This window comes from Nestor notabilis, unplaced genomic scaffold (assembly GCF_000696875.1).
Source record: "Nestor notabilis isolate BGI_N333 unplaced genomic scaffold, ASM69687v1 scaffold1644, whole genome shotgun sequence".
Classification (NCBI taxonomy): domain Eukaryota; kingdom Metazoa; phylum Chordata; class Aves; order Psittaciformes; family Psittacidae; genus Nestor; species Nestor notabilis.
In genome coordinates this window covers 26598-40551 of record NW_009924013.1, presented here as the reverse complement: position 1 = coordinate 40551, position 13954 = coordinate 26598, and positions in this window count along the sequence as shown.

Below are 13954 nucleotides of genomic sequence, written 5' to 3'. Positions count from 1 at the left end.
GATAATCCAGTATGAGGCCAGTGGGTTCAAAATTACAAGTGAAGTCTATTTGTAGTGATTATGTTAATTGTACTGAGATAGTGAGAGGGAAAGGAATGTGTATATGACTCTTTGGGGGCTCACTTTGATCCTTTCCTCCCTATACCAAGCAGAGGGACAGGGAGAGTAGGAGTAGATGCAGATAATGTTGGAAAAATACTTTAGGTTTCATCCAAGGCTGATGTGCTGTTTTAGACCATGGCAATTTTAATCAGGCTAGATGAAACCTCCAGCTCATGAAGGAGGCACCATCAAAGCTGGATGGCTGCAGCCAGCAGCATGGCTGAGCACTGGCTCTGCAAGGAGCAATGTCTTTCTGCTGGGCTCCTTGTCCTGACAAGCCACCACACTGGGCATTTGCTGGAAACTCAAAACTTATTTGATAAATAAATAAATGGGGCAGGAGCTGCCTTTGAGCGAGTTGTCAGCTGAGAGGTGTGAAATCAGCAACTCATACCCCTGTTATGGAGAACTGATTTCACTTCTGCCACGTCTGAATTGAATGATATAACTTGTGCGTTGGGGGGACAACCTGTCTGCCCACTTCAGATAAAGCAAGGGGCTCTGCCATATGAAATTCTGGCTTTGTGGAGGGGATGAAGGGGTGAATAGGTGATGGATGTTACTTACATGCTTTATAAACCATGCCAGAGAGAACTGTGCAACAACCTATGCAACAACAGAGTAAAGGAACGTGAAAAGGTTCAGCATTAATCCACTCTGGAAGCCATCTCTTGCGTAAGAGGGATGCCCTGGGCCTGTTGACGTCCAGCTGGGGAAGCAGGGTAATCCAGGTGTGACCCCATCATAAGGTGCACCAATCCTCTGGGAGCTACCTGTCTAGCTCTGGCATTGCTCTGAATCCCATGCCTGGGTCAGAGTGCCCACATCTCTTTCTTTGCCTTCTCCTGCTTAAACAGAAGTACCTTTAGTTTTCTTGAATAGGGATGGCAGCTGCTGGTGTGCATAGCCTTTGCTGGAAGGGTCTGTGTAGCTCTGAGAGCAAGGAACTCTTAGATCTTAACCAAAATGTGTCAACACAGATTACGTTGTTAAAAGAAGTAAGCCTTTGAATCCCCAACACGTAGTTGTAATCCCACAGTCATTATAACATCAAGCAACAAGTCTGAAAAAGATGTTGAGCTTGATGCTGTTGCTCAGGAGGGCTACAAGCTGAAGCAGCCAAGCTCCATGGGTGGCACAGGACCACAGCTGCATCCTGTGCTCTCTTCTGATGTGCTAAGGTTTCAAAAAGTGGGAAGATGACAGCTCTGATGGGATAGTCTGCTTTGGCAAGCCCTCAAGGTATTTATTGTAATAATGCATTAAGAGGGGAAGTAACATGGCAAATAGCTGCCATAACTGGAAGTTTCGTGGTATCTTCTATGCTTTGCTTTGAAAATACAAGCCTGAGACTTGACATGTGCCAGGATCACCATGAATGCAGATTGAATCTGTGTTTAATTCCTTTTTAGCACTGGGGTATAAACAAAGCCTGTGTGCCCTGGAAATTTTTACAGCTGCTTGCAGAGAAACAGTAATGGAAGCCCAGTGTTGAGATTGATTGATTACTCACAGATTATAGAGCAGCAATTGCAGACAGTTTTACTGTTTAAACACTGCTTGGTATTAAACCACTTTTATAGCAGACTGGAAAGGCAGATGTCCATTTAATCTGTTTGGCTCCTTCAGCGCTGCATAATGTCACGAATGACAACCTTCTCCAGCAAAATGGAAAACTTCAGCTGTGTTATCCAGTGGACCAGGCTTGGAAGTGAGAGAGGCTTGCTCCCATTAGTGACTTCTTTGGTGAACGTGAGCTTTAACTTTCGGATCATGTGGCTAATTAAAACTTGATAATAGGATATGATATATGCTGGGATATATAGGATATTATATATCCTGATTATAAATCAATAATAGGATATTAAGTTGATTTCTTAAGATAGTATAAAGGGAAGAAGTGGTGTGAGGTATCCTAAACTATCCCTTTATTTGAATCTCATGTATTGGTTTAAAAAAACCCAAACCACATGGGTTAATTAGACTTTGTGGCAAATCAGAAGAGCCACTTTTATACTTCGCTCCAGCAAACACTGGGAGACTGCAGTTGGCTGTTACAAACCCGAGCTTTCCATTTTGTTTTACCTCTGAATTGTGGCTGTTCTGAGCACAGAGAGGGGAACAGCACAACCCCCTTCGATTCTCACAGAACAGGATTTATAAAAACCAGGCCATGTTGGGTGGTCAGAGCTGGCTTGACTTGCAGCAAAGGTGGCACAAAGCAAGCTGGGACAAGTTAATGTCCAGCAGGCACGTGCCTGGGGACAGCTTGCGGGAAAGTTCTGCTCAGCTTTCTGATGACAAACCGAGGTTTTCCACTGTGAATGCAAATGGTGTGCCACTTCAAACCGGCCCTGCCAGCAGAGAATGAGGGAAACACAGCATTGTCTGTGAAGGCGGGCTGCAGTCTACCAGGAGGGTTGCCTTTGGCTCCTGGCACTGTTTGCTGCCTGCCTGAAGCTGGTGGCTGCTGAGCTGATGCCTGTAAGGAGCGACAGTGCTGCCTGGGCTCTGTGGCTCCCGGTGCCATGGGTGATGGGGCAGGTGGGACAGACCCTTCCCTCTCCCTCCTGCTGCATGTGCTGCTGTAGAAGATGGAGTGACTGCCAAAGCAGATTTCAGTAATATTAGACTTGCAAGAGCATAGCCTGGTCTTTCTTTTTGAAACTGTAAACAGGCTCATGAAGGACATAGTGTGAGCAGAAAATAAAGAGGAGTCCTGGCTTTCCAGCAGGCTTCATTGGGGGTGGGGCTGTTGGCAGAGCCTCCTGACTCTGCCCTCACCCCAGTAATTGAAAACCGAGGTGTTATCCCACAGCTCTGGGCTGTGTTTTGGGGGGTTTATGTCACTTCTTTCAGTGTCCTTCATCACTATTCATTCTTTCCCCCTTCAAACTGATTTAAAAAGAATGAAATGGAGGCTTGTTAAGCCTTTTGGTTGCATACAGTGCTGTATCTGTGCCATAAGCCAGTAGTAATCTGCTGTCCCAGCACATCAGAGACTTCCCTGGGGTACTACAGCATGGGCCTATGTGTACGCACATGTAATTAATGGAGGAAAGACAGCCCCTGCCATGAGCTGGGCCAGGGCCCTGGTCTCCAGAAGGGACAGTGCTCTCTCAGGCTGTTAAACGAGCAGTTCCAGCACAGCAAACTCTTGGGGTACCAGTTGATCTTGATGAGCTTGTTTTTCTACATCCATTTTTCTCACTGGATGAGTATCTTTAGTTTTCGTGGGATGTGTCCAGTATGGACTCATTTTTTAAAGAAATGAACTGAACTGTTGACTCTGCTTTATCAAAATGCCTGTAGTTGTTGCATTCTTCTGCTTAATGGTCTTTGTTTATTGTGTTATGAAGTCAAATGAACTTCTGAGTTACTTTTGAGAAGAGACGTCAGCTACTGACATAAATTGAGTTTTCAACAGAAAATATCTTCACCTTTTCAGTTCTCAAATGCTTCCTGGTCATGGTCTGCCTTCATACAATTACTAAAAGTGGCATTTGAACATGTCTCTGATCTCTTCTATCTGGTCAAAGCGAGCAAACAAATGCTGCTTGCCATGGTGTAACATGCTGCAATTGCCTCCTTAGAGCTGTCTTCCCCAGAATGCCATAAAAAGCTGCCTCCATTTGTATTATTTGCAGAATTGTATTTATTGACAAGTTTTTGACCTAATTTGCTCATGTATATGTAAATCATACACATGGTCATGTAAATCAGAAAACCTGATTTACACACTTCATGCCCTGCCCTGTGAGGAGTGTGTTTATTCTTGGTCAAAATGTCTAATTTGAGAAGGACTTAAATACATTATTGTGTGACAGAAAATTCCTCTATGCTTTCTACTAATGCCGCATTAGAGGCACATTCTTCTATCTATCTGTACAGATGCATGTGTTAAAATGTTGCTTCACATTGCATTGCTGTCACTTGAAACACAGTCCTTGATTGCTCTATTTTCTTAGATATAGATATGCAAGCGTACTAGTAATGTTCCAAAACTATTCTGTGTTTTCTTGCTGTGGCAATCTGAATGCCTTGCCATATGGTCTCCTTAAGCAGAGTCTTTTCACCTTCCCTCTTTGTCCTTGGATTATTTTTCTCAGGAGGTGAGGTCAGGTCTATTAAGCAGCCAATATCAGTAACAGGCTGATGAAACTCCTTTTTGCTTGTACCAAGTGCCGAGTGACCCTTTTACTGGAGCAAACAGAAATGGGAGCTAAGAAACTTTCTAATGCCATCAGTATAGCAACCTTTTTTATTGCTTGCGGAGAAAAACCTGTGGTTTGAATTAAACGTTTGTTATTAATCTGGAGATAGCCTTGTAAAGTACAATTGCTTTGGACATATCCGCAATGAAACCTTAAGAGAATTTTTCCATTTGATTGACGGCTATATATGGAGCAGATTATGTGCTGTATTTTTGAAGCAGAATTGTTGGAAATAAGGTGCAGATAATTGGCATATATTCCTGCTTTATCTGAGAATAACTCAGGGTTGACAGGTTACCTGTCCATTGTGTCCACTATTTTTGCCAGCACTTAACCACATTAAGTAGCATAAAGATGCCAGTGATGAATTAGTTGCTTCTGTAAGACATTGCTTAAAAGGTGTTTTTGTGGTACCTGTGAACTTTACTGAGCTTAGAAAATGTCTATTCTTTCCATTCACTCCACAAGGTACAGGTTTAACAAGGAAATAGGGAAGTTGATCTAACATACAGAAATAAAATATCACTAGCAGAGATTTTGTGGACTCAATTTGTATCAGTTTTAATCTCTTTCTTTTACTCTTCTTCCTGGGCAGCTTCCTCTGTATGTCTTGGCTCTCATGTGAGAGCCTGGTTGTCAAGTGTAATACAGAATTTGGTATCAAATCTAAATCTCGCTGTGTCTGTGTGGGCTGTCAGTTGAGTACATTTTATAGTGTGGCCTTGGATTAAAACAGAGTAGGTCTTAGTAATTCTGTTGACAGCAAGGAGTAGCATGGGTCACTGGCCACAAAAGCTTTCAAGATATGAAACTTCAAAGCCAAAGGATAAGCAAGAGTTGTTTTCCCAAACAGGATCACTGCATACATATTTTTGGTAAGTAGAAGAGTAGAAGAAGCATGGATGTGGCTGCTCAACTGTGGCTATTCATAAGTTACAATCCAAGGAAGACTGCTGTGCTAGCACTGGCCTTCTCGGTTGATACCTTCAGGCACAAGCCTGCAGAAGACCATGAGATTGCTTTTGATGTTTGCTGATATGTGTCAGATTGAGATTTGCTTTTCCTACCATGACACAGAAATATGGTCCTTATGCTGGTGGCTTTTGTCTGATAAGGGATATAAGAATAAAGCAGAGGGTTTGAGTTTGAAGTGTGGGAAATTTGCCTTTCTTTTTCTTCCTCCCTTCCTCACCTCCCATGACAAGTGATGTGTTTTCTTTCTCAGTAGGTAAATAGACTTGCTAGCTTCTGTTTCCCTATGATATATATAAAGATAGCATATATATATATATATCTATGATATGCATACATATAAAAGTGACAACAAGGCAAAAGAAAGTGTGCAAATTAAATAGCATGGTCTCAAAAATATGCGGATTTTGTCTGTTTTGTCTGCTGTGCATTCACATTTCCCCCTCTCAGGAGGTGGCTTAGGTGTGTAGCCAGATTCCAGGCAGCAGGGCGGTGGTCTGTAGAATATTAGAAGCATATCAGGGAAGCAGAGAAAAAAAGGAAATAAAAAGGGAACTTGACAGACCCCTTTCTGGTTTCTGCTTAGTACCTCCCTGCTTTGTGCTGTATTGTAAGCAGTGCTTTAGCAATAATACTGACAAAGCCTAACAAAGAGACTTGCTTGCTGGCAGAAAGTTGCTTAAAATAACTTACTGAGGATAAAGAGGCTGCCCAGGTCAATAACGCTGTGAAATCCTCAATGTGTAGCAGCTCCAGGAGGTTTTGTAGGCATATAGATTTTTAAAAGCTTTAGACCATTGGTAAGGCTGTAAAAACTGCAGAGTGCTGCTAACCTTGTATTGGTGGTGCTGGGACAGTTCTGTTAAGATTCGGAGTTTGGGTATAGAAATGCTGAAATCTTTGTGCCCTTCATCAGAGCTCTGTTTTAAAGTATGAACACTAGAAAGAAAGTGTTGTTCTTTATTAACAGATATTTAATACTATTTAGAGTCTTTGTTGTATTTTACTCTTCAGTCAGATCTATCCCTGTTAAAAATGCTATCTTACCTGTCTTGCTTTCGTTTGAATCAAGGGAAGCTAATTTATCAAATATAGTGTAATTCATCCCTACCTTTGTTGTGAATATAATTCTTTTGGTTCTAGTTTTATGTAGCATTATTTTTTAAAAGATCAGAAGGTAATCAGTATGAAGCTTATTTCAGCTAGTTTTCATTAACAGTAGTCACTCATGATAACTGAGAGATGTTAGCAGTTCACTAATCTTTCAATTAAAGGCCCGGCTTTCTTGACCATGCCTTAAACCAAAGCATGCTGTCAAAGGTAGTCCCTTATGCAATTTAAGTTGAAACTTTTATTTTAAGGAATTCCTATACATTCATCTTCAGAGTTGTTTGATCCATGTTCTGCTACATCCATGTGCACAGTTTATAGGGAAGGAGTAGTGTAGGGGAAAGGGTCAGGACCTGGGGTTGTGGTGGGGAAGGGAACCTCTGCAGGAAATCTGACGTCAGTCTTTCCACTGCCCATGGACTATTATTTTAATGTACTTTATCCTATGCAGTTTCAGCTTGAGGTTTTCTGTGTGTGTTTGTGGGTTTTTTTAAGAGCAGACAGGTGGTTCTCAGGAATATGAATGCATGTTAATTGTTATGGTGTGCAGAAGGGTCTTGCAGCAGGTATGGAGGCTCACAGCAGACTGCCTCACTGAGGCTCTTCCTTGTTATCTCTTGCTGTGCTGTTGATATGGGGTCAACCAGCTGCAAAACTGGGGAAAGATTCCTAACAATATAGTTCAATTCCCTTTTAGTGGTTATGCTCAGTATGTCCATTTAGTTTCCAAATGTAACTCTGGGCTGTATTTGTTTTCAGAAGAAATTGTCCCCTTGCTTCCCTTGCCCAGTCCAATGCTGCACTGCAAGCCCCAGGGAGCCACCAGGAGAGTAAAAAGCAGAGAGGGCAGGAGGGAAAATCCTTCCTTTTTGCCTCGGTTCCACCTGGATAGGAAGTTGGCTGGCGCTGCAGACAGGGTGCTGTGTTTCTCCCAGCCCAACCTGTCTGTTGTCTTTGGCTAGGTAGTCAGGCGGGCTTCTGTTGGTGATGCACCAGTTCGTTCTCCCTGGTGAAGGAGGGGAGTCATGCCTGAAGGGCAGAATACCAGACAGAAGACTGCTCCTGAAGCCATGCAGCCTGTACAAGCTGCTGTATCTCTGATTTCACTCAACTGCTGTTATAGTAGAAGTTATTAGAGTGATGTTTTATCCCATCTGAAGTAAAATCATTTCTTATCTTTTTATGCATCAAAGAGGATATGAACACCAAGCCTTTGTAGCAAAAATTCAGTTAAGTAAGATGGGATCAGAGTGCCGAATCCAACAACTTAATCTTGTAGACCAGTGAGGTGAGTGGGAGTTGGCACCTGGAAATGGCAATAAAGTCATCTTTGTTGTCTCACCACTTGGGGATCTGGAACATGAAGAGGTATCGCAGAAAGATGTACCTGGTCTCTCAATGCTTTCCGTGTTGGCTGTTTCTGTCTGAGAAGACTGAACCAGTGGAACGAATGATACCATTTATCCTTTTGGCCACAGAGATTCTGGCTTCTGGCTTAGTTTAACCAAGTTTTGGATTTACCAGTGCTTTTCCTGCCGGAAGACAAACTGATCACTGATTTCTGTGCTTTCAGGCACTACCCAAAGTAGTTATCTGAATAAATGAAGTTGTGATCGTTTTCATGGACTGAAGAAAGAAGCTGGCATGTGCAGTGTATTCTGCTGGCTAACGCAAAGTTCACATTGATCTGCAGTTCAGTTTGCATTTTGCATCATTAAGTAGTACCAGTTTTGAGCAGAAAATATTCTCTGTTGGCACCCAAAGTAGTATAAAGATGATGATTTGGGGCTTTTTGTTTGTTTGTTGGGTTTTTTTAAAGATATTTGTTTAAAGGGTGATTCTTTCTTCTCATGTTGAGTGCACAGCCTGCATATTCTGTTGTAATGAAACTAGTGTCCTGGTACAAAGGTGTGTTTCATTTAAGCATGCTTAAAGCTTATTTGAGCTCTACTTTCCTTAAAGATAAGAATCTAGCAAACCTGGGATATAAATGTGTTACCACCAACATTCATCTCAGTTCTAGAGGATCTAGGATTCCCCTTCATTTAGAGCAGTTCATGACCATCTTCTGAAATAGGTTGCATGTGTTTGTGGGAGAGAGGGAAGTTACTTCAGCTAATTGCTATGATAGCACACAGTTTTAGAAAGATCAATCAGATTTTATATCTGCCAGTGGCTGGTTTTCCACCTGTTGGGAACTTTGGTGGATCATCACCACAAGTCTGCTGGCTGCTGGTGGCAAGCAGAAGTGTCCACTGAGGGATTCGTAGACCTCGATGAATAAATCCCTGCTGAATAGCAGATTATGCATTCAAAAATTGGAAATCTCACTCCTTAAGATGAGAAGCTGATGCCTACTCATCTTTGATAAACGTCAGTTGCCCTACATAACCTTTGTTAGTAATATTTAATTGGTGCATAATGTAACTTTAATAATACAGTTGTTTTATGTGTAATTTCCCTGTTTATGGAAAAGGAATATAGTTGAGAGAGTTTATTGCCAGTTCTTGTACTAACGGCAAAAATATCTTAATTTAAATGATTCCATCTTATTCGATTCTGGGTTCCTCGCATGGGGTTATTTTGTTGAAATCCATGGGCTGGAAAGGAATCAATATGGGACTTTTGAAACTGGTGGAGCTTTGCAGTGCTCCCACTACGATTGATTACAGCTGCTTTTGTAGGGCTTTAAAAAGAACAATCTGTATTAAAAACATCATTCTTTCGTATGAGCTCAAACAGCTCCAAATAGGTTTCCATGGGGGCTGCCCTGCAATTTGACCACTTCAAGGGATTGCAGTAATCACCAGTGGGCCAGGGCAGCGAGGCAGAGGAAAGGCTATTAGGTGGGGAGTTATTGGCATGCATGCCAAAGAGGTTACCCTGGCAGCTTTAATCATTCATCCACATTCTCAAGAGGAGGGAGGAAAATGTAAGTGTTAGTTCTTCTGATTGATTACCAAAAAGGATCAGTAAAGCATGAAAGGAGAGGGGAAGTGTGCGTTGGAAGAGCCAGTGCACATTAGATTTAAAAGCACTGACTGGGGCAGGTACATGTAGTTATGACCTCTAAACCAAAAGCTACCTGCTTCCTCCATTGCTGTCACACTTGTGACTGGTGATTCAAAGACAGGCTAACCTCTTCATTCAGCATTTTCAAAGGAGTGCATTTAGCTTCTTGGTCACGCTGTGCCTTAAATTTAACCTGTCTGCACATAGGCTGATGTGTCCTTAAAAAAACTGATTAGCATTTCGAGCTGTGGCAATGATTTTCATGGTGGTTTTGATCCTATTTTTGGCAAAACTGATGGGTGCTTTTTTGGAAAACGTGCAGAAAATTGCTATGCTAATTGAGAGAAATCAATCTGTGATGCACATTGCTGGCTGCTGGCTTCCAATGCTGTTTTGCCTGCACACTGCCCTTTAATATTTCAGTCTGGAGTAGTACTTTGGAAGCTGATTCAGCTGCAGACCTTCTAAAATAGTTTCCCTGTTGTATTGTGCCTACGTCAAAGGCAGAATTGAAGAATAAACTGTTCTTTGCACCGATTGATAGCTTGGTGTGAGGGCTGAAAGGGCTTTGAATCTTTTAATTTTGAGATTCCTAGAGAAACTTTGGTATTAAACTTCTGCTTTTATGTGGGAAACTAGAATTGCTGTGTACTGTACCTTGACTATTAAGTAGTCCTGAGGTTTTCAAGGTAAAGGAGGCAACTAAACTGCAGCGTTCAATTCTAGGTTTCATGTACGAGGAAAGACCTGTTGGTACAGCATCAGGAAATGTGATATGATGTCAAATCAAGGGGGTTCATGTAGATGGCACAGCAATACTATTTGCTTGGATTAGTGTATCAGATTTTCCCTGCTCCTCTATCATTCCTAAGTAACCCTTTTTAAGCTGTAGTAAGTTAATGTGGTCATCAAATTAGGTAAGTCCCTTGGTCCTAACCTGTAGCCCCTGTGGAGGTGATTTGACCATACAGCTCCCCAGCTGTATGTCTGGTGAAGGACCAGCAGGGCTGGTCCTCTTTCAGGCATGGGCTTTCAGCATAAACTGCTGTAGAACCACAGGAAACTTTCATTACTGGGGAAAGAATATTAAATACTGCATTTTCATATCCTGTGATCCAGGTAGCTTTCACTTGCTGAGTTGTAGGATGAGGCTGTGGAGCTTCTTCTGAGGAGACTCTGCCTAGGTGAAGAGCAGTTCTTCTTTGGGATGTAGCAGTGGCAGGGATCCACAGATGTGTAAAGGTTTGTTGTTCTGGAAAGTTGTGCGTACCTGAATGAAGATGTAGGTATCTTCTGCAGGGTAGATGACAAAGGCATCTTTTGCAGGGGCAGACCCAACTGTGATCTCACTCAGCTAATAGTCCTTTAATACTACTTCACGTGGGCTTGAGCCTAATTAGGTAGCCTAGGGAAGGCTGTTGTGTAACTGATGAGGATGTCTCTTTGTTCATTTACTAAATATCTGTTGTAGCTGGAGAGCATGGATCAAGTTGTTTGATCTGTCCTTCATCAGAAATCATGCTGTTGGTACGTGTAAGGATAGAAAGCTCTGTCTGATCTTGCCAACGTGCTACCTTGCCTCCCTTCTGCAGCTTCATACAGCGGCCTCTGCCCCACCCTGGGCAACACAGTTTCTGGATAAGGGATTCTATTAACAGACTAACGTTTGGTCTCTGTGTGCAACTAGTAGGTAAATGATGCACAGCTGGAAATCAGACTCTCTGAAAAGAAGTGGAAAGATAAAAGCTTTTTCCATTTGAATTTACCTCAAACAGTCCAGAATTTAAGAGGATGTTTATCTTTCTTCTCAAGGCAGGACAAGCTTCAGCTCCAAAGCTGTAAGCAGGCCAAAGACCCACTACACAGATCTGTGACCCTTCATAATGGGAAGAAAAACATTTTCAATTAAGCTTGAACAAGTTCTCCTGTGACAATTTCAAGTTCTGTTATCACATAATGTACTATACAGCATGTAATTACACATAAGGGAGTATTTCTAAAGGCACAGATGACTGTTAGAAAACGGGCACATGAGTTTCTGTGACTTAGTGAAGACTATGAACGTAAATCTATCAACTGCAGCACTGTAGTTTCTTTGGTGCATGGCTGTAAGTGAACAGTAACTGACACAGCGGTGGCTTGTTGGTGTCTCCCTACCCCAGGGACATTTTGCCTTGGAGCATTTTCCTGTGAGCACCATGTATGCAGCGTATTTTCTTCAGTGCAAGCTCTGACACAGACAGCTGAAATGCCTGACACCGGCAAGAGCTGTTTTATTAGTGCTGTTCTTGTCAAATACGCCTCTGTTTTGGTAATTAGTCTGGCATAACAGACTGTGCGCATCTTAAAAGCCAGCATATTTTGACTCTTGGCTCTGACATGAGGCAATGTCTGTAAATCAGCTCTTTTGGTAGACTCCTTTGTTGTTGAACACTAGCAGTAGTAGAAGCAGTTTGCACTACTTGTGTTTATTTTGGGCTCTCCGCCTTTCCTCAGCAGCCACGAGCGGTCAAACCCTTTCTTTATCTGTCATGAGAGATTGGAGGCCTAAAGCTATAGTTTTGTGCAGCATCAGGAAGTTCTACATGAGGTACAAGGAGCGTGAATAATCTTTCTGGCATGTGCTCCTGCCGTGGTAGCAGCTCCGCACTGTACCAGGCAGGGTCAGCCTGCTGCACCGCTGCCAGCACCAGCGCCGTCCCCATGGGCAGACACCCGACTTACAACACTAGTAGGTACACCTGTACAAAGTCAATTTACGAAGGGCAGCAAACGTCCTTTAAGATTCTAAAAATACCTTTGGAAATGAGCTCTTCGGAATGAGTCACAGCAATCAAAGCTTGTTATTTAAGTGGCCAAAGCCAGCGGTGGGGGAGACAGTGGCTTTTGCAAATTCAGTCCAGGCAGCTGCCATTGCAAGGGCTGGTTTCTACACTGGGCACGTGGATGAGCAAGAGAATTAGGCACGGAAAGGCAGCAGCCTTGGGGAGTGGTTGGAGAGTTTTAAGCCATTCCAAGGTAAAACTGAGAGATGGTAACCGTGTCAAAATAATTTAGGGGAAATGAGCAATGCAGATGTTGGCTTCTGTGTGAAACCTTTGCTCTCAAACTTGGAAAATTCGATCTGGGGTCTTATAGAAAGAATAGTTTTTGCTGTGATCACAGTTACACAGACTGTGGTGTAGGGCAGCCAGTACCCAGTCCACTAACATCACCATGGTGTAGGCAGTACGGATTCTTCAGGAAGAAAATGGGGAGTCCTTGGAGTGTTGTGCTTAAATTACATCACTAATTATTAGTGGCTTGTTTCCTCAAGAATTCTCACAACTGCCCTCCACCATGCCTCCCACTGCCACCTCTGCTAAAGGCCCCACCACACTTGGCACAGTGCACTGAGGTGGGGTTTGCCGGGAAAAGTTTGGCCTGTGAGTCCTTAAAAGTGGCCACCACCACTTCGAATGGAAGTAACGGGGACTGTGTCTCTCCTTTCCCTTGGTGCCCAGCTGTAGGGTATATCAGTGAAAGACAGACATCTGTACTAAGACAATTAATTGTAAACATGCCTTGTAACAGAAAATCCTCCTTCAAAATTACATGTTTGTAACAGGGTACATATGGGCAGTATAGGAGTGTGCAGGCTAGAAGAGGTTGATGAGCACTCATCTGATGAGGATGTCAGAGCCAGCAGAGGCTCATCTCTGAGAATCAATAACACCATGAGAAATGGAAGGTGAATACTCTTCTGGCTAGCACATTTCTCTGTGAAAACCTAGTGATTTGAGATGGAAAACTGATTTTCAAGTTTTGCGCTGTAGAGTTTCCCGGACAAGGTTAATGACCTCTTAATGGGACTGTCCCACTTGATGAAATAGCTTTCCTGGTGTGATCAGGGAAAGGAAAGAAATGGCAGACAATGATAGGAAGACACCTGCCTGCTTTGAGGTTGGCAGTGCTGAAGCCTATAGTACTAACTCCTGTTGGGTGGCAGATCATAGTTCCTTTAGCAGGAAGCCTAGAGGGAAATACAGCTTCTCCTTCACACGAGTGCCTTTTTTTCCAGCCTTCAATGGGAGTCTCTGCAATAGCCCTTGGGCTTTAAATGAATGCATTCAGGCAGCTAGCTTTCAAAAAAAAGTAGTGTATATGAAGAATACATCACTTCAGTGAACTCAGACTCACCAGGTGAGCGTGCTTTTATACAAGCATGTATAGAACAGCACTATATCTTAACAGAAGAGGAAAATTCATTTCCTTTCTCCTTCTTACTTATAAGATCTCTGCCTAATCAACAGCTGTAATGTTTGCAAATTTTCAGAGCTTTCTGGCTTAGATATCTGTGATATAACATCACTTTTAAAATACTAGTCTCTGGTTCTGTGCATACTGAGTGGTTTGCATCTAAAGGACTTCCATCTGGGGAAAAAGGGAAGCAACCTACCATTAATAACCCAGCTGCAAAACTCAAATTCTCTGTCCCATACATATACCTAAAAAGGCAGAGAAGAGAAATTTGCGTGCATCTGTAAGTAATAAAATGTTTCCTT